The sequence below is a fragment of the Uloborus diversus genome, chromosome 3, assembly GCF_026930045.1.
Source record: "Uloborus diversus isolate 005 chromosome 3, Udiv.v.3.1, whole genome shotgun sequence".
NCBI lineage: Eukaryota > Metazoa > Arthropoda > Arachnida > Araneae > Uloboridae > Uloborus > Uloborus diversus.
The window spans coordinates 139,282,021-139,305,381 of record NC_072733.1 but is presented as its reverse complement, the minus strand read 5'-3'; the positions used below and the strand labels follow the sequence as shown (position 1 = coordinate 139,305,381).

Sequence of the window (23,361 nt, the reverse complement as noted above, 5' to 3'; positions counted from 1 at the left end):
ACACTGGCGGACAATTACTGGACTCCCGTTACCATCTGCAAGCACTCTTAAAAGGTGGTGTGCAAAGTTTTCCTGCAAGCCCGGCATTTTAGAAAAAGTCCTAATGGTATTTAAAAAAAACCTCTGAATCTATGTCTGAAGAGGAAAGAATGTGCACGCTTAGTTTCGACGAGATGCACATAGACAGTAGATATTGTTACGACGTGAGAGATGACTAAGTTCTAGGCTCTTTCTCAAAAGTTCAATTTGTTTTAGCAAGAGGAATTTTAAGATCTTGGAAGCAGCCTATCTTCTATGATTTTCAAAAACCTATGACGAAAGATCTTCTTTTCGATATAATCCTCAGAGCCGAGAGTTATGGTCTACTAATTTCAGCAATTGTATCTGATTTAGGTGGCGCATCGACTTTGTGGCGTCAATTAAACATTTCTCCTGAAAATTCATTCTTTGAACATCCGGGTAATAAAGATAAAAAAATTTGGGTGTTTGCTGATCCTCCCCACTTTTTAAAATTACTGAGAAACCACTTTTTGGACAGTGGCCAAATTCTGACAGGCGGAACGCTCCTCACAAAAAATATTCTGGAAGATGTTCTTGGGAAAGATGGAGGAGAAATCAAAATGTGCCCCAAACTCAAACCAGAATATTTGAATGTGAAGGGCAACAACCGACAGAAAGTTTTGCCAGCTAAAGCAGTGTTTTCTGCTACAACAGCTACAGCCATAGAGCATTTAACAAATAATAAAAAAGCTGCAGTTTTTTTCAAGCTTGTGGACAAATTTTTTGATGTATTCAACAGCACACATCCAAATCTCAAGAGTAACAAACCAATGCAGTCAGGTTTTGGAGAAGAAAAGCATTTTCCAGAGCAAAAAAAAAAAAAAAAAAAAAAGCGTTAGAAGAAATGCGGATTGCAATTCATGGAATGAGGGTTTCTGGTAAAAAAAGTTTACTTCCCTTTCAGAAAGGAATTCTCATATCCATAGCATCTCTTTTAGGCTTGTGGGAAAATTTAAAGGAAAAAAATTTCCGTTATATTTTGACTGCACGCTTGACACAAGATGCTTTAGAAAATTTATTTAGTCAAATTAGAGGTGCAGGTAATTTTTATGACCATCCTTCTCCGATTGAGGTGATGAACAGATTAAAAAAATTACTATTAGCCAATAAATTGCCTTCATTATCACCCAAAGCTAACACGGTGTTGGAAAAAAGTTCAGAACAAGCGCACTGCTATTTGACTGCGGATATTATAAAAAATGCATTTGAAGATGATGTAATAGTAGATCCACCTTCAACACCTCTGGATGAAAACGAAATATGCTCTCTTTTGTATGAAGAAGAAGTTCCAATGGAGTGGGAGTTAGAGAAAAGTACTTCAGACGTGTTGATGACTTTCTCGGAACACGAAGGACTAAAATATATTGCAGGCTACATGCATATCGTGTAAGAAAAATTGACCCAACTCTCGGAGATCTGACGTCCAGTCAAAGTGAAAAAAAAGCAGACGCTCCGTGGCCTTATCTGAAGGAGGATTGACGATTCCAACTGACGAATGGCTGGAAACAATCGAACAATTTGAAAAAATATTTTTAGCCATACACGGCAAAGAAGGAATTCGGACAACAAAAAACATAACGAAAGAACTGACTCGTGTATTGGAGGACCAATTTCCTGACACTTGTAAAGAAGCTGTTAAACTTTTTTCTCGAGTAAGGACATTTAGAAGAATCCGATTTTTGAATGAGAAACTGACTGAGGACAAAAGGAAAGCTAACAAAAAGATGAAAAAATGGATTTTATCACAACAGAAAACTTAGTAGAATATTCGGTAAGATTTTATTTAATTACTGTAACGTAATGTTTTTTAGTGTTTAGACATAAAAATATTTTTTAGTCTACAAAGTTAGCTTTATAAATTTGGTGATGATCACTGAAACTATAAATTCAGTTTACGTTGTAAGTAGTTAAATTTCAATTTTTATTTTTAAATTGAAGTGGTTGAAAACGTTGAATAATAATTACAGTAAGACTTTGCCTAATCCGGGAATCCATTTAAATGTACATGCGTATAAATAAAAGGCCCGTTAGCGCAATACTGTATTTTTGTAAGGCCGTATTTTTTTATTTTTGGATTTATTTTTTGCAATTTTCTCTAATGCAGTTATATATTTCATTCTCTTGAATTAAAAATTACAATTTTTACCGTGTTCAAGTATTTTTCTGATGTGCATTGGTTCAATTTATAGGTTATTTTGTTTTATCCGCTTTAATCAATCTGGATGACTTGGATCCCCAAAAGTCCGGGTTAATGAGGTTTTACTTTAATTTTCAAAAAGAACGTTCGTTAAAATTCTTGGTTAGAGCTTTGTTACTTAACGTAAAAAAAAAAAAAAAAAAAAAAAAAAAAAAAAAAAAAAAAAAAAAAAAAAAAAAAAAAACCTACTCTAAAAAATATGAGCAGTATTACATATTTAAGAAAGGCATCACGAAATTCAAATATTTTTTAGTTATTCCTTATTATCTTACCGCTTTCATTTCCTATAATGAAATACATTATTATTATTTTTTTAAGTTCAAAGTAACAAAATTAAAATGCACACAAGAGTAAACTTGACGAACACAGTAAATTATTTTCATTTCTTTATAAGCTCAGTTTTATTGTGCAAAATGACCGCTTTCTACCCCTTCAAAATACGCAGATCGGATCAAGTATTTCCGAAACTACACAAAAAGAACTAAAAATTTGTATTGTAGATTTTAATTACGTTTATTGTTTTTAGTATCGCCCTATCAACCTGTCGATGGAATTCAAAACATTCACCCTTGTATTTCATTACTTTTAGCAGCTTAACCCTGAAACTTTTAAAGATTAAAACAGGAAAAGTGGGTGTAAAGTTACGCACGCACTAAACAAATGTCCCAGATGGAGTGTACCCAGTGACGTCACTGACGTTTTCCCCCTCGTTCCTTCTTTCACGGCGCTAAGATCCAGCCCCCCTATTTCTATAGCTCTGACTGTAGTCAGGCAACAAACAGAAATTTCAAGGATGAGCCCCCTCCCCCCCCCCCCCGTAGCTCAATAGCTATCCCTTTTTTGTCCTCATCAGGACGACGTTTATAATGGACAAGGGCTAGATTGCAAGGTGGGTGGCCTCAAAAGGGACTGATTTATTGTTTACTTTTTTTTATTATATACAGTAAAACCTCGCTACAACGATATTTTGGGGACCAAAGAAATATATTGTTGTAGAGGATATATTCTTTTATCGAGGGCCTACGTATATTGGGAATACAATAGGGATTTTTTAATTTTAATATTATAGTATATGCACTACCCACAGGCATAAATGTATTCTCCAAAATCCTAACAATATTATATCCCCAGGAGAATAACTCAGGGATTGTTTGATCTAGTTTTTTTTTTTTTTTGATAGTTAAAAATAAGTTTTCTGATGTTATTTTATCCCTACTAAAACAATAGCTCATTTATTTTGTACTATTTTTTTTTTACTAACCAGAAAGTCACTCTTTTGGCTTGTCCCCATTGTTTCTCAAATATGCTTAAATTATTTAAAAATGTTATATCAACATTCCACAGATTTGATTTGTGGTACTAAAATAAGCATACGTAAAGGTGTAAAATAATATCTTTGAACTAAATTTATTTATTTAAAAAATCAAAGTCTTAGGAATGACTTCAATTATTATAGATTTGAAAATGGAATTTTTAATTTGTTGTACTACAACCCTGATTATTATCACCATCTTTAATAATTCTTACAGTGGTGAAAAGGAATAAGTATACAATAAGCAGTAAGTCTTCTCTTGTCGGAAAAAAATGCAAAAGTTGATAAAGTAGAATATTTTTCATTGTTTGAGAACCAAATTATCGCAATATAGATGGGTTGAAATTTAAAAAAAAAATCGTTTTACAGGAGTTTATTGCTGTAGAGAATATCGCAATATTGAGAGGAGAATAACATTAACTCCTTTGCGAGTTCACCGGGACCATGAAATATTATCGTAGTGGAGGGATTATCGTTGTATCGGATAGCGTTGTAGCGAGGTTTTACTGTGTAAGAAACTTCTACATTTTTGTACTAATTTTTTTTCGAGTTCACTGCCACATTTTTTTCCCTTTACGATAAATGCCAAAGCAAACAAATTCCCCGACGAAATACTAAATTTTCTCCGACGGGGGGGGGGGTGTCAAGACGTTTCCGACAGGGGGCAATTGCCCCCTGCCCCTCCCTTGGAGCCACCTCTGGTTTAAAATTATATCGTTGCCTCAGAGCAACAGTAGGATATCTCACTATTGTTTCTGGGATTAGATGTCTTATGGTTGCTGTGAGGCGACGATATGTGTACATTAGGGTATGTCATAAAAATGCATGTTTTATTTTCGATTCGAAACGTCTGTTTTCCTATAGTATTTACCAATTTTGAGATGACAGGGTCAAAAGAAAGTTTTGGGAAAGCAATTTTAGCTACCGGGAAAAAATAAAATCTCCATATAATTCCGGGTTTTCTTTTAAAAAGTCCAACTACAAATTATATATAAAATACAAATGTTTAAAATTTTGTTCTAATGCCATTCAAATGCTTCCTTATAACACACTTTTCACATGTTTTTATGATTAATTACATTCCTTTGCAGTTTTTTAGTTCGAGCGTAAGCCGCCAAGTTTCGTGAAATTAACCAAAATTCGATTTTCTTAAAGTTTTTTCTGCACATCGCAATATCTCTTTATTTACTGTCCAGTAAAAACAAATTGTGGCAATAAATGTGCAGTATACAGCTCTTTGTCGTAAAAGCAATCATATTTTATTACATTAACAACAGAGAACCCACCACAAAGAAGTGACTATTTCGTGTTCCACCTTGCCCTTCCCATTCACCCAGCCAAGTAATTTCCAATTACTATATGACTTCAAACACGTTTCTACTTCTGAAAACAAGTTTGAAACTGGGCTCTGACTGAGTTTTAGCCTTGATAATCACGAGTAATGTTTTTCTTATAAATCCATATCTTTTTTCTTCCCTAAATACCAATCTACCCACTCAATAGCCAGTTTCATATCCTTTTCAACAGCCGGAGTGTGAAAGGGAACATTTGTTGAATAATTGATAAAGCTTCAACTGTTTTTGGATTATCATCAACTGTACTTGTGGATGTTGTCAATGTAATACAGGAAGAAAATGTGACCCTGATCATGCTTGTCAAAAATCCATAACATTTCTCTCATTAGCGTTGGTGAACGTGAGCTAGTGAAGTTACAGAGCTTTATATTTTTCAAGCGAAACGAATAATGAGATGAATATATTATTAAGTCATACATTAAAAAAATATTCTTCGTATCGTTACAAATAATAGAAATTCAATAATAATAATAATAATGGAAAAAAAAAAAAAAAACGTCCATGAAACGTGGACCTGTACACTTATTGAAAGTTACACGATCTACAAGTCATTTATCTGATGATATCCTAAACATCGTGGATCTGAAGATACACAAAAATAGCTACTTTGTCAGTTTTGAGAACTTGTTATGGCCATGGCAGTGGACGATAGTCAAAATGTAAAGAAGTTCAATTAGAGATTGGAATACGAGACAAAAGATCAAGTAGACACAGGAGATGGATTTAGAAGAACAACTTTATACTTACGATCATAATGCCAAAACTGATTCATAAATCCTACTTCAAACCCTGATCCAAACGTTGAAATTCGTTTTAACTCATATAGTAATTGTAAATGTAAATTATATTACAAATTGAAAGTCCTGTAATGACATTCTTGGTTGGGTTGATGGGAAGGACAGAGAGGAACATGAAGTACAACCACCCTCCTTGTGATCGGTTCTCGGTTTTTAATGCAATAAAATATATTTGCATTTCTAACAAAGTGTTGCATAAAGCACATTAATTGCGAAAAAAATTACTGTACTACTACAAAAGAAGAAATACTGCAATGTACAAAAAAAAAAAAAAAAGCTTCAAAAAATCGATTTTTGGTTAATTTCACGATAGTGTGCGGTTTATTCGCGAACTAAAAACTGTAAAGGAATGTATTTAGTCACAAAGACAAATTAAAAGAGTGTTAAAAGGAAGCATTTGAGTGATATCAGACCAAAAATAAGCATTTGTATTTTCATAAAAAAAAATGGAAACTGAGCATTTTTTGCCCTTTTTTTTAAATTTTGAGACTCGTTTCCCGGTAGGTAATAATTTTTCAAAAATAATGCTAAAAATGAATTTCTCAGGTGCAAATACATTATATCTCAAAAGTGCAAGTCAATATTTAAATAAAAAATATTTTTTTCACGAACGCATATGACATACCCTAGTGTGCATAAAGTGTGTTCTTTCAAATTGTAGGAGCTTCTGTAGTGCGTATTTACGTATCATAGCATAACATTAGCATTAATTTTCCTATAGCAATGAAAATTATGAATGTTTTGTTTTTTTTACTTCTACAACTTGTCATTCATCTGCTAGGGCAATCTTCTGTGCGGTTCCTGAAAATTTGAACTGTAATATTTCCTTGAATTTTGGTCTCAAATGTTTAAATATTTTGTGTTGAAATTATTTTCCGATGGCGAGTATTTCCCTAAAGAACTTAGGGGACCTAGGATCCGTATGAAAAGTTAAATTTCGCATTTTTTCCCCCAACTTTCTCTTTTGTTTCAAACCGTCAATATTTTAACTCTGCGCCTTGTTTTGACCATTTTTGCAATTGGAAGTATGCGTCTGGGACTAACAGTTGCAAACCTAGTGGCAGGTTGAACGCCGACACACTGAATGCAAATTAATAGTCTAAGTTGAAAATTCTGGGTATAAAGTGCTAATTTCAGCGTAAAAATATCCACATTTTTACAAAAGGATGGAGCAAAAAACTGCTCCTCTAAACCATTTGTGCAAAAATAAATGTGTCAGTGAAATAACTGTAAGCTTATTTACTCATAACATTAAATAACATGAAATTAAAATTGGAACCAAAGTTTTGAATAAAGAAGAATTTAAGTTGCAACATTTTTTTCTTCCTGAACGTTTTCTACGAATACACCTAGTGGATTTTGGACATGCACTACAGTATATAATACCTAAATAGTGTGCTGTCATATTACTTCAACTGAGTTTCATTGAAAATTATCGTATAAGAATTTGTCCAACTAATTTAGTGATACATTATCCATTTAAAGAGAAGAAATTCTTTTAAGTTTGTCTTGTCATTAGTGTGCAGTTGAATTTTAAAATAATTAAAAGGGTACTGCTGACAAAAAAAAAAAAAAAAAAAAAAAAAAAAAAAAAAAAAAATGTTGAGAACCACTAGTTTATAACTTTGATTTTTTTCATTTACTCTGATTAAATATTTTAAAACTCAGTTTATATGTTAAATAACATAGGGTTTTTATTTTTATTGAGCTGGCGATTTGGTTTGAAATGTTAGTTAACTTCTTGTGGAATGACTTCAGTGCAGTGAGTCCGCTAAAAGGGTTGTCAATAGTCAATGATAAAAGATTTTAAGTTAAAGTATCTGCAAAGTTCAAAGCGTATGGGAACCTTAGAGACATTGTTTTTCAAATCACACTGGATTGAAAAACACATTTCACACATTGCAGCACACATTCCGCTTTACCATTAGCTTCTCCCTCCACATATCAAAAGGGGTGTTTCTCAGAGATTTTCGGAGAAAATGACTGAGATTGTATGAAGTTTTGTGAAAATACACATAGAGATTTTTTTAAAGGAGTGAAATATAGGAAAATCGTGAAGACTATAAGAAGAACTGCATTCAAAATATAAACTTTGTAAAGAAAGAAATAGAAGATGTCAGGGAAAAGAAGATATGTGCTAAATTTTGATTTAAACATTACGAATGCTTGAGATGTTTATTAAAGAATTTAAGAAGCAAGTTCACGTGTATTATTTTGAAAATTCAAATGATATTTTTTTCTCCATTTTCTACAATAATTTTTTATTTAAAATACAAAGCGCAAAAGTACTCTTGGAAAAAATTTTTAAGGCAAATTCCCGGTTACCTGTGTGTGAAATGTGTTAAAAATATCTCTGACTGATTCTCAAAACATTTGCATTCGTATATTTTATTTCTAAATTTTCAATTTTATTAATTACACCCCTTTTCTTCTAATAGTCTCAATTGCCTCCCCACTGCACTTCAGTAAAATCATCATTACACAAGTTTTTTTTTTTAAGGTTCATTCACATTTGAAATGAGTTTAAAAAGAAAAAAAAAAAAAATGCTGCATGGACTATTGAGGATAAACCAATCAGATGTCCTCTCACAACTGAAAAGAGTAAGCCAGTCAAATGTCTTCTCATGACGTGAATGGATAAGCCAATTAGAAATCTTCTCAAGACTTAATAAGATAAGCCAATTACGAGTCAGTACCATCAAATCCGAAATTTGTGCCTTATCCAATGTGGATTAAGATCAAGAAACACATGATATAGACTTCTTCAAATTCTTTTTTTACTCTGAAGAAGCCTAAGAGATGTCAGTCAGAAACATCCTGAATGGGCCACGGCCTAGAAGTGCGATGTTTCTATACTTTGATAAAGTACTTTTTTTTTGGCGACTGTTGTACATGGTTCATTGTGAAAATAACCGCGCATGATTTTATTGTGATGCGACGATCGATGGCAGCGCGTCAAAGCAGGGGGAAAATGTGGGGGGAGGGGGGGATCTGTTCTTTGGAACGCAACTGATCGTCAGTTTGCTCCGAACAGTGTGAGCGGAAGGGACGTGCCTCTGCGTGAAGTGTGTTTTCGACTTATGTAACACGGCGCGGGATGGAGCGTTTACTTGCGCAATGATAAGCCATAAAGTTTTGCGTGAAGCTTCGAAAGAATGCAACCGAAACATGCCAGATGCTTCGAAGGGAAGCATCTGGCATTGCATTTTAAAGTCACAGTCCGGGAGGTGGTACAAGGCGTTCAAGGAGGGCCGAGAGGAGGTCACTGACGAACCCCATTCTGGACGCCCAACAGTGGCCAGAGCCGACGAGAACCTGGATCGTGAGCACGAAGTTTTGCACTCCGATCGTCGATCAAGCATCCAGCACCCCCCTGCTGTCATTCTACACATGTCCCTATTCGTGGAACATGGAGTAGTGACCACTGAGAAGAGATAAAATGGAGGGAGTGAAGACTTTAATTCATGAAACCAAGACCCCGGGTCACGTGATAGATTTTACAGCAAAGCATTGGAAGGAATCAGGTTTCTTTCGCTTGTTGCACGCTGAACATGCCAACCACTTGTCGTTGTTGAGGCACGTGACTTGGGGGTCTTTGGGTCAGCTTTTGCTAAGCCAATGATTGAACTTGATCCCTCCATTTTAATTCCTGCTCTAAGATAATGACCAAGGATCTGCAAATGCGTAAGGTCTGCGCGAAGCTTATGCCGAAAGTGCTAACGGAAAACCAACTTCCTGGCCCGGAGCAACACCCCGGTGGTCCCCCAATCCTTTTACAGTCTCAACTTGGCTCCATGCGACTTTTTTTATTCCCCAGACTCATGAGAGTGCTGAAGGAAAACATTGGGATATCGTGGAAAGCATCCGAAACCATGTTACAACGATCCCATTACCATTACCCCCGAGGGTCCCCTATTCCTGTCACTGACGTGACATACAGTGGCGTACCGAAGGGGGGGCGGAGGGGGCGGTCCGCCCCAGGCCCCGCTTTGACATAGGCCCCCAAATCTCAATTTTTGGTTTTCACCAACATTGTCGCATATCTTGGTTTGAATGCTTAAACAAGTTGGCTTAATAAATCATAATTTTTCAAAGACCAAATATTTGTTCAGGGATACAATCAATACCTCTTCGGGATCAATGGAGGGTTTATGATACCCAGGCCCCGCTTTGACATAGGCCCCAAAATTTTAATTCGTTTTCTTTTTCGCCAGACGTGCCTTATGTCATGGTTTATATAAATAAAAAGTTGACTTTTCATGTAGAATGAATATTTTCTCAGTGACTCTTCCCTAAACAAAGAGAGGGCAAATTATGTCTCACAGGCCCCGCTTTGACATAAGCTCCGAAATTGTATCTTACTTTTTCCAGTAGATCTGTCATATACATCATGATTAGAAATATTTATCAGTTACCTATATATGCGAGTATATATCATAAATTTTGTTAAATATGACTTTTTTTCATAGTGACCCGTCCTAGTGTACAAAGGCACATGAGCGCTTGGGCCACGAATTTAATGGGGGCCCCAAATTTTTAAATTAACTAAACCTATAAAAATCATTTGCTTTTATTTTGTTAAGTGCTTTCAGCAAAGTTTTATGCATTTTTTTTCGAACAATTTATATAAAAAAACTAATGCATAACAGATGCACGTTTATAATTTTTAATCATTACAGTATACAGCTAAAATATCTGTTTTATGTTTTGTTTTGTGTATTAAGACTACGATGGTCTAGTCTTAATTCATACACTATTTTTGAAATTAAATTCAAACATATAACCAAGAAAATCCATTCCTAAATGAGAAGTTGTCTATCCTTTGTGGTGTTGGAAAAATCAGTCAGATAAATTTTTCTTTTTATCGGACCCCTTCTGACTCAAGCAAAGGGGACTTCCTTTTTGCTATGCCCCTTTCGACAGCGTAAAACTATTTAATTGGTCAATCCTTCGGGACTTTTGACCTTGACTGCATAATACCTCCTCCCATCCATTCTATACTCGATTGCAAGCTTACTTGATTATGGAGAAATGAGCTGCGGCCAAGCAAAAGAAATAGTTCCCAGCCCCATGGGCGGATTTATGGGTCGGCAAAGGGGGGCAATGCCTCCCCAGTTTGGGAGGACTTTATGTAGTAACAACATATCTTCCAAAAAATTTTTTAAAAAATATTACTTTTTTTTCTTTGTTGAATAGTTCAGAAGGGCATGGGTGGATTTATAGGGGGGGGCATAGAGGGCAATGCCCCCCAGTTTTGGGAGGACTTCATATAGTAACATTACATCTTCCAAAACCTTAAGACAAAAAAAATTTTTTTTTTGAATAGTCAATGAAAATGAAGAGGTTCGCGAATGTCCTTTTCTGATGGGAGAAATAAAAATATAAAAAAGAACATTAAATACAAACAGTACAGTTGTCACTGGGGTGCTGAAAATATGTCTTAATTCACCATTTGACTGAAAATCATTTGGGCAAGTATATAAATGGAACTATAGGCTAAACGAGCTATACATTCAGCTGCAACACTTATAATAATTGACGATTATTTTTACAAATTAGAACCTAAAACAAAGGAAACCCTCCTCCCCCATTTGCGCTAACAGAACGATCTACTCTTTATAATTCGTTTTCTTTCTTTTCAGAATGTTTATTTTCAATTTGCGTGATTTCAAAAACTAGATATTTTGTGTTGTTACAGACGAAAGATTTTGAAGAACCTTCTGAATTCACACGTTCAGATTGGTAAAACTGTAAAAACCCTTTAACTGTAAAAACTGACGAATTTTCGTAAAAATTACAAAAATCTGCAGGCAAGAGTGAATTACATACAGGGAAAGATTTGCCTATAAGATAAACAAGCTATAGCTTAGGGTCACTACTTTGAAGTGGGCAGGTAACTCGCAAAATGCATCATTCGCTCCTTAAAAAATGGAAAGTGCTTGAAAAGACTAATTTCATTTTCAAGAGCTTGAAAGCTTTGAATATTTGGAAACGTGTGGCTACAAACCTTAAATTTTAAAATTTCTAACAAATGGTAGGGGGAGGAATGCCAAAATATGTCAAATTCAGCTCCTTGCTACATCCTGCATCAAAAAAGTAAAAATCATGGTTCTTATGTTTGTAACATATTGCTTGAAATAAATTTTTCCGACTCACATGTTTCATATCTTGCTATTTATTTAATCCCGAATGCAGTATTTTGGAAATTCTTTTCTATTGATTGCTTTTATCTTGCTTCTACTGCATATTGTTAATCTGTTTAGCCCAGAAAAAAAATGATACACTACCTCCATTCCTTTTCGTTTTCTGCACTGCTTATAATTTAAAAAAAGGTTATTGTAATGAGAATTCTATAGTTTATTTTTTTCTTTTAGACTTAAAATAGCTGTTTTTTTTACGAAGTTTGAAAAAGACCGTACAACTGTATAACCTAGTACTCAATTTCAGAGACTGGAAAGTGCAAATGAGTTGCCTTAAATTATTAAATGTTCTAAAATCCTTGAAAAGAATTGGCGCAGTATAACCTACTAGGGCTCTTGTGCCAAAACACCCAATCTAAACAACCAAACCTTGAAAATAGACAAGTCTTTGAACTTTGAAACTCCTAAGCAAAGTGTGCTTCAATTTTATTTCTTATCAAGTGTATAAATTATGAATTGTTCAAATAAGTAGTATGTTACTCTCATGTCACTTATTTTCTAAATATGTACACCATTTCTTTTAAAGTATTAACTTACATCACAAAGCACATTTAAATCATAAAACTTTTTTTAAAAAAATTTGTCTATATTTTCCTGAGATTTTCGTCTATCCAATTAACTCTTATAAGGCTTCAAAATGCAGATTTTTATATCCATTTTACAAAATATCCTCCGGGGAAGAAACCCCCGGACCCCCTAAAATTGAAGATATTCTATATCCAACTTAAAAGAGAGCCCTGCGTCACTCTTGATACCAGTCACCCCTCTTAAGGTCAATTCAAAAAGGACAGCATGAAAACACACATTAATGAAAACGACACACACAAAAAAAGGTAAAGCATGGCCTTATTCATCACAGAAAAACAAACCAAAACATGGGGGGGGGCAATTAAAAATGTTGCTCAAAAAAGATTCTGCCCCCCCCCAGGAACTTAGTCCTAAATCCGCCTATGCCTAGCCCTTTGTCCGATAATCGGGGGGAAATTACGCTCTTCGCTTTAGAAATCGGATTAGTTAGTTAAACCCACGCATACGCAAAATTTTTTTGTCTTAATTTCTGTCGAACATTAAATATTTTTAATTCTACCAGCAAAGCCGCGCGGAGCGTTTTCTCCACTTCAATCAAACGCGCCAGGCAAGTATAGGGTCATACCAGAGTTTTTTTATCTAAAGAACATAAAGAGCGTTTTTTTTTTTTTTTTTTTTTTTTTTTTTTTTTTGTGAGTGAGACCTAACAGAAAAGTTTTATTTAGACTGTGAACGTGTGAATTTCATCCTTATTTAGGTAAGCATGTTTTAAAAATATTTTTCTCTGAGATTAGGTGATGTTATCAGGTAAAAAGTTCCCTGGGTGTGTCTTACTCAAAGGAATAGTAAAGGGTTTTTTTTTCTGTAAAAGCCAATTTTTATCCTAAAATTAATTAAATCTGGAATGCCTAAACGTTTCTGTTCACTGTACTTGGATGTTCAGATGCAAAAAACTTTTAAGATACTATATAATTTTAGGACTTTTTTCTGTTTTTGATATTTTCTGACAAAGCACAATTTTATTAAAAATATAGTATTTACTTAATTTTACTTAAAACCATGTGTTTTACTGTGGTATTTACAATAGTGTCCGAAATCAAACCAACACTACCTGAAATATGTAAAAATGTAACACTTAAAGTAATTACTGTAATATATGGTACGTACACACAGTTTGAGAAACTTAAGTTTTAATACCAGGTAGGCCCCCATTTTGAGTAGCGCCCCAGGCCCCCATCTGTCTCGGTACGCCACTGGTGACATATCAGATGGGAGTCCCTCGGGAAAATTTACAACGATACAACGATCCCGAGAGACATGCCCGTGTAGGTGTTTCAGGGTGTTTTTGAGGCTTGGCAAACACGTCTCTGCAAGTGTATTGATGCAGGACTCAGGAGGACAATATTTTGAAGAATTTTAAACGTTTGAAGAAGTACGATTAATAAATCTATTTTTCCCACGAAATGCGCATTACTTTCATATTGAACCAAGTATTTAAATACTATAAATTTGAAAAAATAAATAGAGTATTAATGCAGCGAAATTTCGATACAACGAATAGCAATACAAACCCGAAAAGTATTTATTTTAGATATATGCTCTCTAAATATCTGATATAACTACTTTTGTTAACCTCAGACATTGTATACCATTATTAGGAGCATGGTATAAGAATGCCATTTACATAGTATCCAAGATTCGAAAATTTGAAAAAGATTCTTCTCGGTTTTTGTTAGGATCTCAAGCTCATATTTTGTGCTTCAGATTCATGCTTACATTAATTTATCTCTTTTATATGTATGCATTATTTAAAAGAAAAATATTAGATTTAAAGAGATTAGATATAAGATTTTTTAAAAGTTGATGTTTTCATACTTTGCGTTTCTCTTTCTTATCTGTTTAAAATCATTTCCGTTATTTTATTGTTTCTCTGATACTGAAATGTACTTTTACTAAAACATTCAGAGATACACTTTCTGTGGACTCCATAGAGATTATCTTTTTCATAGAGTAATAAAATTTAGATTTGCGTTCTCACATACTTTGCGGTTCAGCAAAAAATATCATATGGTTTTTAGATGTTGAGACAGAATACCCTTGTGCATATATTTCTCAAAAATGATTTCATTTGTTTTAGGTACATTTACTATTTTTCTCACTGGTAAGTCACTGAATTCCATTTTATTGTTTTCAATGTCATGCTGGAGATTGCTCTGGCCACTACTAACACTTCATGCAAGCGTAACATGAAGTGTTATGTAATGCAGTGGAGTTGGTTTCAGGTTTTATTTCTATTATTATAATTCGCGCCTTAAGGACCGTGATTTTATATGCAAAATTGCACCCTTTCGCAAATTTAACTAAAATCATTACAATACTGGATTTTTGAATCATTTTTTATGAAACTTTAGGAAATTAAGAGGATAAATTTTAGGAATTATTGAACAAATATGTTTTTCGTACATTATATAATGTTTAAAATTAATAACAAAAAATAATGAAAAAAATAAAAAAAGACTTTTTTTACGCTTAGATCCTGAAATTTTTGCTCTAGCGTAGGGCAGTTCTTTTCGGGTTAAAAGAAGACTCTAAAAATTAGGCATTTGGGTTTTCAATTTACGGAAAGTACCATGTAAAAGTATAATGAAAGCGTTTTGAGCTATTTAAATTAGCACTTCAGTAAGAGTAAAATTATTTTTGAAAACCTATTGTACCAATCTATTTGTGTACAAAAAAAAAAAAAAAAAAAAAAATCCAAGTGCGTATTTTTTTTCAATTTTCAGCTTAAAGTGTGGAACATTAGTAGTTTCTTGAAAACAAAGGCTTTTAACAAATTTGAAGTCTCAATTAACTTTTTATTATGTTATTTGTCGGTTTGATTTATTTTCATAGAACCATCTAAAATTACTTTCAGAACTTACTGAAGAGCAATAACCTCCAAATTGCATTGTTAGTACTTGTTAGTACTCGCGCCGTGGACCTGAATTACAATTCAGGCATGTATGTTATGTAACACTTCTTCCGCCTATGTTTATGTGCTTAGGATTTTGCTTTTCTATAGGAACACTTAGTGCACGGCCCGTTCTGTCAAATGTAAGTGCACAAGATGATCGACGATGTAGGTTTATCGAAGTACTAGATATGAAAAATGCTGTGTTTTGCCCTGGAAGCGTTTAACTTCTTTCCTGTGTTTCTGCTTAAAGGTGTTACAACCAAGGTTGCGGAGTCGGAAGGAAACTGACCGACTCCGACTCGGGAACTTCAGAAACTCTGACTCTTTTACATCAAAACCGTCCGACTCCACGATTCCGATTGTGCACAGCCATGGCAGATTGCGGACTCGGAGGCAAAAATGACCAGCTTCGACTCTTGGAATTTTAGTGTTCGACTCCCGACTCCGAATCCTTTATCCCAAAATCCGTTTGACTCCACTATTCCAGATCTGCAGCCCCTGGTTACAACAGTTTTACCCTTCAATCTTCAAGAGCGTTTACCTACTTCAATTTTTGTACACCTGCTTTTCTTTACAATAATAATTCTAAAGGCAAGTTCAATGACATTTTGTTTTTGGATGACTCTCAGTGGCTCATCTTCAGGAAGTAACGTTATAAATTATGCGACATAATTTTGTGAAGAATTCAAATTCAAAATTAGATGTGTTAAACATTACAGATCAACCACGCAATGTGCTGTTAAAAAAGTGTTTTTCTGTTGCTTCTTGACAATTAGACAAATATATGTGTCAGTTTAAAATCTAATGTGAGTAAAAAATTTCTTGCTTTGTGACAATGCCCACCTCTGGTGAACAGGACACTTGGGGGGGGGGGGGGGGGGGGAAGAGCCACTAATAATTATGAAAAATATAACAAAACCTTATTTCCGTTTTTTTTAGGTATCAGAGTTGTTTTATGTCAAGTTGAAGCACCTTATGATTTCGGAACGAAAACGCAAGGAGAGAGAGGAGGTAAAATGATTATTCTTACTTAAAATTCAAGCTAAAATTGAGAGAAGGGAAGTTATGAATAATTATTTAATCCCATTCTGAGACCTAGAAACTGTTAAGGCCGTGTATGAAAAATATAAAAATGTTAATATCTAACAATTTTTTCAAAACCATTTAATATTAAGTTTTGTTTACTCATTATTTGCATTTCACAATTCTGATTAAAGCACATGCCCAGTTGTGTGGTAAAGATCACTTATCGATTAGGAGTTACGTGTGTGATGATATCAATTCGCTGACTCTGTCACCGTGATTACAGAGTATGAACTAGCAAAAAAGTAAATTATGAAATGCATTCGGTAAGCGTACATATAACTAGTGGATACATTTAAACTGAAAACAGGAAACGTTTAGTTCCGTTCAGAAGTTTGTCAAACAATATTTAGAGGGGGGGAGGGAAGAGAAACATTTACTCATCTCATCACACTGTCTTTAAAAAAATTTAGCTGTTACATTTACAGAAATAATTTATTTTGTTCATTGTAGGGGAATGTGGGGCAAAGTGAAATAGCAGGGCAAAGTGAAATGGTGAAATATTTACTCTGTTTCTAGCGCCACCTATCTGGTAATATTTTAACTATGTAGTAGCAGATGTAGACTATTCCAGTGAAGAAAAAATTACCTTTGAAAATCAAGGAATATGATAATACAAGCAATCTTCAAAAATTAATACTCATATTGTAATATTTTGTTAATTAGAACTTATTTTTGTTATTATTGAATGATAAAGTCCCCCCCCATTGTTATTAACATTATTTTAATATTAATTCAGACCTACTAATATTTAGTGCAATATTTATTTGTTTAATATTAGGCCCATTTGTATTTTAAATGCTATGTGCAGTTAGTCAAGTGCATGTGGGGCAAAATGGGTGGGGCAAAGTGAAATAGTTCATTTTGCTTACTTACTCAATATTTTATAAAATACTTATGAATTCATGTATTAATTGTTTCATTTTAATTCCTTCATTTAATAGCTCCCTTCTTTATTCATTCCTTCACTTCTTTTCTTATTCATTCCCTATGTTTTCAACTGATTTATTTTTTTCTCATTTATTAACTTTTAAATTTATTTATTTATTCGTTTACTGTTTCATTTCCCTTTCATTTATGCATTCTTTCTTTTATTTACTCATTTATTTGATAGAAAATATCTTTAACAATCGAATAGAAAATATTTCATTAGAAAAATATTTTATTTTTCACTTGACCCCATGAAAAAAAGTATGAACAATTTCCACCTTTTTTTGGCGGTATGAATTTATTGCCAAAAATTGAAAGTAATGCTTCAATGCAAGTTTTACTATAAAATATATTTTATTATTGTGAAGAAAAAAAGAATCTTACCTAAGATGGGGGGGGGGGGAGTCTTACATACCCTTACATAAGGGGAAGGGAAGGTCAAAAATTGCCAAAATTGTCCTTACGTAATTGATGAATGGCCTCGAAGAAACAAAATTGAATTCAAACGTATCTTGTCACAATTTATGAGTGACTTTTTAAATTAATTTGAACTGATGTAACTTTTAAAACATTATTAATGTTAAAAGGCACACCGAGAATATCAATAGAGAGTTTAAAATTTTTAAATATATTTATTTGGAACTGTGTGGGTTTTTTAGTTTTATTTCAATCTTTAGATTCGGAAATGTACGTAATATTGCACGTGGGTGATTTGTAACGATGTACCAGTAGTTCAAGAAATATTACCAGTTAAAGTTTTAATAAAAAAGAAAATTCTTCGTATTTGCCATACAGTTCTTGTGCAACCTCTTCGGAAACACTAAAAACATTTTTTTTTTTCATTTTTTAAATTAAAAAACTATTTTTTTTTCAAATGAAATAAGTTTTAAAAACAGTTTTAAATTCAAATACACAGCATAAGCACATGAAAACACGTTTAAAAAACAATTTCACCAAAGGAGAGTGAAATGATTTTACCTATTTTATTCTAAAAAAAAGAGTGAAATAGCGGCTTTCCAAAACAGAAAGCAGCCACTCATTTAGGATATTAATTTAGTCTTAAAAAGAGTGAAAAACACTTATCAAAAGGGAGTGAAATAAGCTTATCCAAAAGGAGTGAAAATAACCGCTCCGCAAAAGGAATGAAATTCACTCCTATAAGGAAAGTGCGTTTTCGACACTGGAAAAGAGTGAAAATTTACTCAGTCTGAGTTAAAATCGCTGGAATTTTTTAAGAGAGTAGTTTGAAAATCATGTATTTTTACCATTTTTCGGACAATGCTACTTGCTTTTAATGCACTAAAATTACAAAATGAATTTCATTAAAGCACAATTATAATTAATATGTTTGCATTCAGATTTTTCGGCTTTAAGAGAAAACTTGCAACACGAAAACACCTGTATAGAATCTTTTTGGAAATTTTTGCTCGATTGACATTTCGTTGTTGCTACTGCACAAAGATTTCTCACTAACATTTATTCTACTTAATTTAAATGTGAAGCTAAGACCATATGAGGGAGTGAGAAACAAAGGGATGTAAGTGCTAAAAGTAAAAAAAAAAAAAAAAAAGAGATAATTAGTACAAATGGTAGGAGAACCTGTCCTCTGTTTAGGGGCAAGAGATATACAAATGTCTCAAATAGGAGCTGCTACACAGCATGTTTTAGAAAAAAAAAAAAGTCTACCTAGGATCTGAACTTTTAACAAGTCTTACTCGAAACTTTAAAAAGTTCACATACATCCCATTGCTTCTCGCTGCCTCTGCCTCATATTTATCAATAACTATACCGTTTTTTATATAAGTTATATCATACAAATAATTGACTGAAACCAAATAATTTGTGGAAAACTTCTTTTTAAATTCATTTGTTTTAAAAAAAAATATGATTTAAAGTGTTGAAAGAAAGTATGTTTATTTTAATTTCAGATGAGCTTTCTCCTGCTGAAATAGCTGGTGTCAGTTTTGCCGCAATGGCTATTGTTGCAGCATTAGTGATAACAATTTTATTCTGTTACTACGTGTATAAGAAACAAGAGGAACAAGAATATGCGTCAAAATCATTTTTGGCAGCCAAGTCTCGTTATTGAGCGGTGATCTCATCTTCACTGCAAGACGTCTTCATTTTGCTCACCAGATTCCATGAAAATAAGCAAACTGGATTTCATTTCAAAGACTATGCTCAAGTTCTATTTCTCACTTTGCAAATCTGAATAGTGACCACATTTTTTATACAATTGCATAAAAACAAAGTCTCTCTGAAAATAAAATTGGCACTTAAACCGAAAGCTCAACAAACGCATTAAAGGTAATGATCTGCAATATTTCATTGACGAAACCAACGAAAAATTGTCACGAAATAACTTTCAGTCTACGCTATAAATATTACAACGGTTTACTTTCATAAATAAGTGTACAGGGTGATTCAAAAAAGATGGGCATAACTTTTAGAGGTTAAAGTAATCATCAAAGAATGCAGGGTTGGAAATAACGCGCAAAGGCGTTGGTGCCGTTGGAAACGTGGTCCATCCAAACGCCTTGTTCCTTGGCTTGCTTGCTCACCAGGTTTTTCATGCCTCGATTTCTTTTTGTGGGGACGACTGAAGCCTCTTATATCGTGACATGACTTTTTTCTTGTTGCTATAATTATTTATTTTTCTGTTTCATTAGCACCTTATTTAATTTGAGTTTGTATGTTGATAGGACAAACTCAAAATAAAGTAATGTGCTAATGAAACAGTAAATTAAGTAGTTATGGCAAAAAAGTGTCAGGTTATGGACTCATTTATCCAAAGTATACTGTAAAATGACCCTTTAACAAAGGAGATGTATGATTTTTGGACTCATCGATTCAATTTTAAATTACTTTTTTGTTATTTTTATGTTACACTATGTTGTCATAATTAAAGTCACTTGTAACCTCCATGTTCAGTAAAATTATAAAACTTTTTTTTCAGAAAAAATATTGTTCCTTAGTCTTTCTTTGAAATTGAAAACATATTAGTTTCGTTAATAACATCCCAAAAGTAAAGTCTAAATTTTGTTATTAACTTTTTTCTTCTTTTTTATCTCAGCATGAAACTTTACTTAATTTCATGATGTCCTAAAAATATTATATTGCTTCAAAGAGTGTCAGTAAAATCAAGTGTATATCCATCGATAGATCGTAGTGCAAACAACGCAGAGTTTCAAGTAGTTTGCGTTTTATCACAAATTAAAAAACAGTTATAAATGTTTAAAACGTAGCTCACTTGTTAGAGAACCTAAGTTTGAAAACATTGTTACTACGAAACAAATATTATCCGAAATACATTCACTTTGGTAGCGTTCAATATTATCTATTGATCTGAAGTCAGCACCGTAACGTATTCAATGGAGTACAAGTTTGCATAGACTTACTTAATTTATATTTTCTGACATTCAAATGAATAAGAGTCTCCAATCGGTTGAAACAGAGCGTTAGGCTGCTCTGCTGACAGTTAATTAATCACACGCATCCACGAAACATATATAATCAATTCTCAACAAATTTCGCCTCGCTCAGGAAGGCAAGAGCAGACACTGTAACTATTAGTCAATCAGCGGTTAAGAAATGAAAAGGATTCCAGAAACCATTTCTTAAGTAATCTTAAACGTAAAGACGTTTCATTACATTTATTCTGAGAAAATTCTCTGCATGAACTGAGAGTGAGATTTTAAGTAAATCTCCTTAGCTTATTAAACTTTGCTTAAAATTTTACCGAAAACTGTAAGTGAAACGCAAGCAGATGCACAGATATGATTTCTCTACGTGAAAATAAACTAAACCTGTCGCATTCTCAGTTAGTTTGAACCAAGAAAAAGATTTAGGACTCCCATCAGAGTGACTTATAGATTCTCTCGGGACATAATCTTCAATGTTAGGCGGCATTTTTCACGCAGTAAATCGTTTTAATCTCAGACGATGCCTAGTTTCGTAGCTAAGAGCTATTTTTCCTTTGCCATAATAACATTCCCTAAAGGTTTCCCTTAATTTGCGACGCTTTCAGACAAGAATGTTGGCGTAGAAAAGGGGAGCCAGCTCATTCCATATACTTAGCGGAGAAGAATGCGTCTCAATTTGGAGATGCGAAAAAGTATGCACGCTTACTTGAAAGGAAAAGATTTCAACCTAATTGCTTGTATTTTCCATCTGTAGTTTGTTATGCCTCTGTTTAACAGAATCCAATATTTTGGAATTTCAATCGTGCTTGAGAAAATTTGAAATAAATGAAAATTTGAAACTTCTTAACCTAGTTAGTTCTGTGATACTGAATTTCATTCCTGATGCTGCTTCTTATCCATTAAATATCATGCATGAAATTAATAAGAAAAATATTTTTTATTGCCTATGCATTGTATTGTCATTGGTTTTATGATTTATATGACTAAGTCATTCCAATATTACCAATAATCAGGATTTTTCATATTATACTACTTCCTGAATTATGCTACATAGAATGTAACACGGGTTCGTCAAAAGCATGAAATTGTTTTATATCCCATGTAGGAGAAATTCAAAGATGTTTAAGCAATCTCTTACTCTGCCTATATAAATTATCTTAAAACTAAAAATGTCTAAAAAATAACTAGAACTAGATCAGACTTTTAGTGTCAAAACGAACTTAGTCAATGAGTTCTCATCATACATGACATCGATGGAGCTGAACCATAGGTATTTTGATTTCTAGTTTGTGTTTCAGCTTCGTCATTAGCAATTATGGGAAATATAACCGTAAATGTTCTTCCTTTTCAGAATCCATCGTCTGAAAAGTGTCTGCTATAAAATTACATAACATTAATGTAAAATAATTATAATGTAAAATACAAATCGACTCATAAGTTTTTAACTTTTCAAAATTTGCTCTTTCTTTTCTGTGCATTTAAGTATGCATATGTGAAATGCTTCTTGTGTATTTTGTTGTAAAAACCAAAAATATGTGTTACAGTGGTTTTTTTTTTTTTTAATTTCCAGACTATATACACGATTATTTAAGAAATTATTATTATTATATCATTTAGATAGTTTTGGAACAATTTCATTAACTGATTTTCTGAGGAATATACTAAAATCATTTGTATTACATGGATATTGTTCAAGTCGTGAGCTTTAGTTTGAAAAAATATGTCAAAAAACTATTAAAAATCTCATAATGCTTGTTCAATTGCTTCTAAAACCCTTATTTACTGAAACAACAATTAGATTGTAGTAAAGTCGCTTATATGAATCACTTTCGTTCTAAACAGTTTTTTTTTCCATAAAGCGGCTGATTCAATAAAGCGGCTGATTCAATAAAGCGGCTAATTCAATAAAGCGGCTAATTCAATAAAGCGGCTAATTCAATAAAGCGGGATTTTATTCTGTTTTTGACGATTTGATTCATAAAAGTGGTTCATTCAATTAACCACTGATTCAATTAACCGGCGTCCTCTGAACAGGGGTGCGCAATCTACGACCCACGGGCCACATCCGGCCCATGAAGCTGATCCACGAGGCCCGTTGTTTCGTTTAATGTTACTAATCGAAAAGCACGATTACTTACAATGTCACAAATTTGGAGCAAAATATTCGGAAATTGATTTCTGAAAAGCATGCATTAAATATTAATCAAGTAATGATAATATGTGTCATTATTCAGTATTTTTCATTTGTGACCCATATTTTCACATGTTATGTAAAACAGAATGAAATATTTTGAAATTTTATATGTGTTCTGATCTGCTAGAATCATTTTAATATGGGGTCCGTCCCTCGAGAACCACTGTTTGGCCACCACTGCTCTATTACATTCCTTATATCAAAGTATGTAGTTCATTTTATAATTAGTTTCATTTGTTTTATACAAAATTTTGATCTCTAGCACGCTTAACACGTTGTTGAAAGTTTCCTCTAAAACAGCTTTGGTTTAACTTTTTTACAAATTTTTTC

At 33.3% G+C, this 23,361-nt stretch overlaps 1 long non-coding RNA gene across 1 annotated transcript; it reads left to right on the top strand.

Annotated features, from left to right (window-relative positions):
- The first annotated feature begins 14,529 nt into the window (after positions 1–14,529).
- Positions 14,530–22,308, top strand: LOC129219231 (uncharacterized). Its single transcript, XR_008580382.1, has 3 exons — positions 14,530–14,610; positions 16,342–16,413; positions 19,344–22,308. It is a non-coding gene; the product is annotated as an uncharacterized LOC129219231 (long non-coding RNA).
- Positions 22,309–23,361: the final 1,053 nt, after the last annotated feature.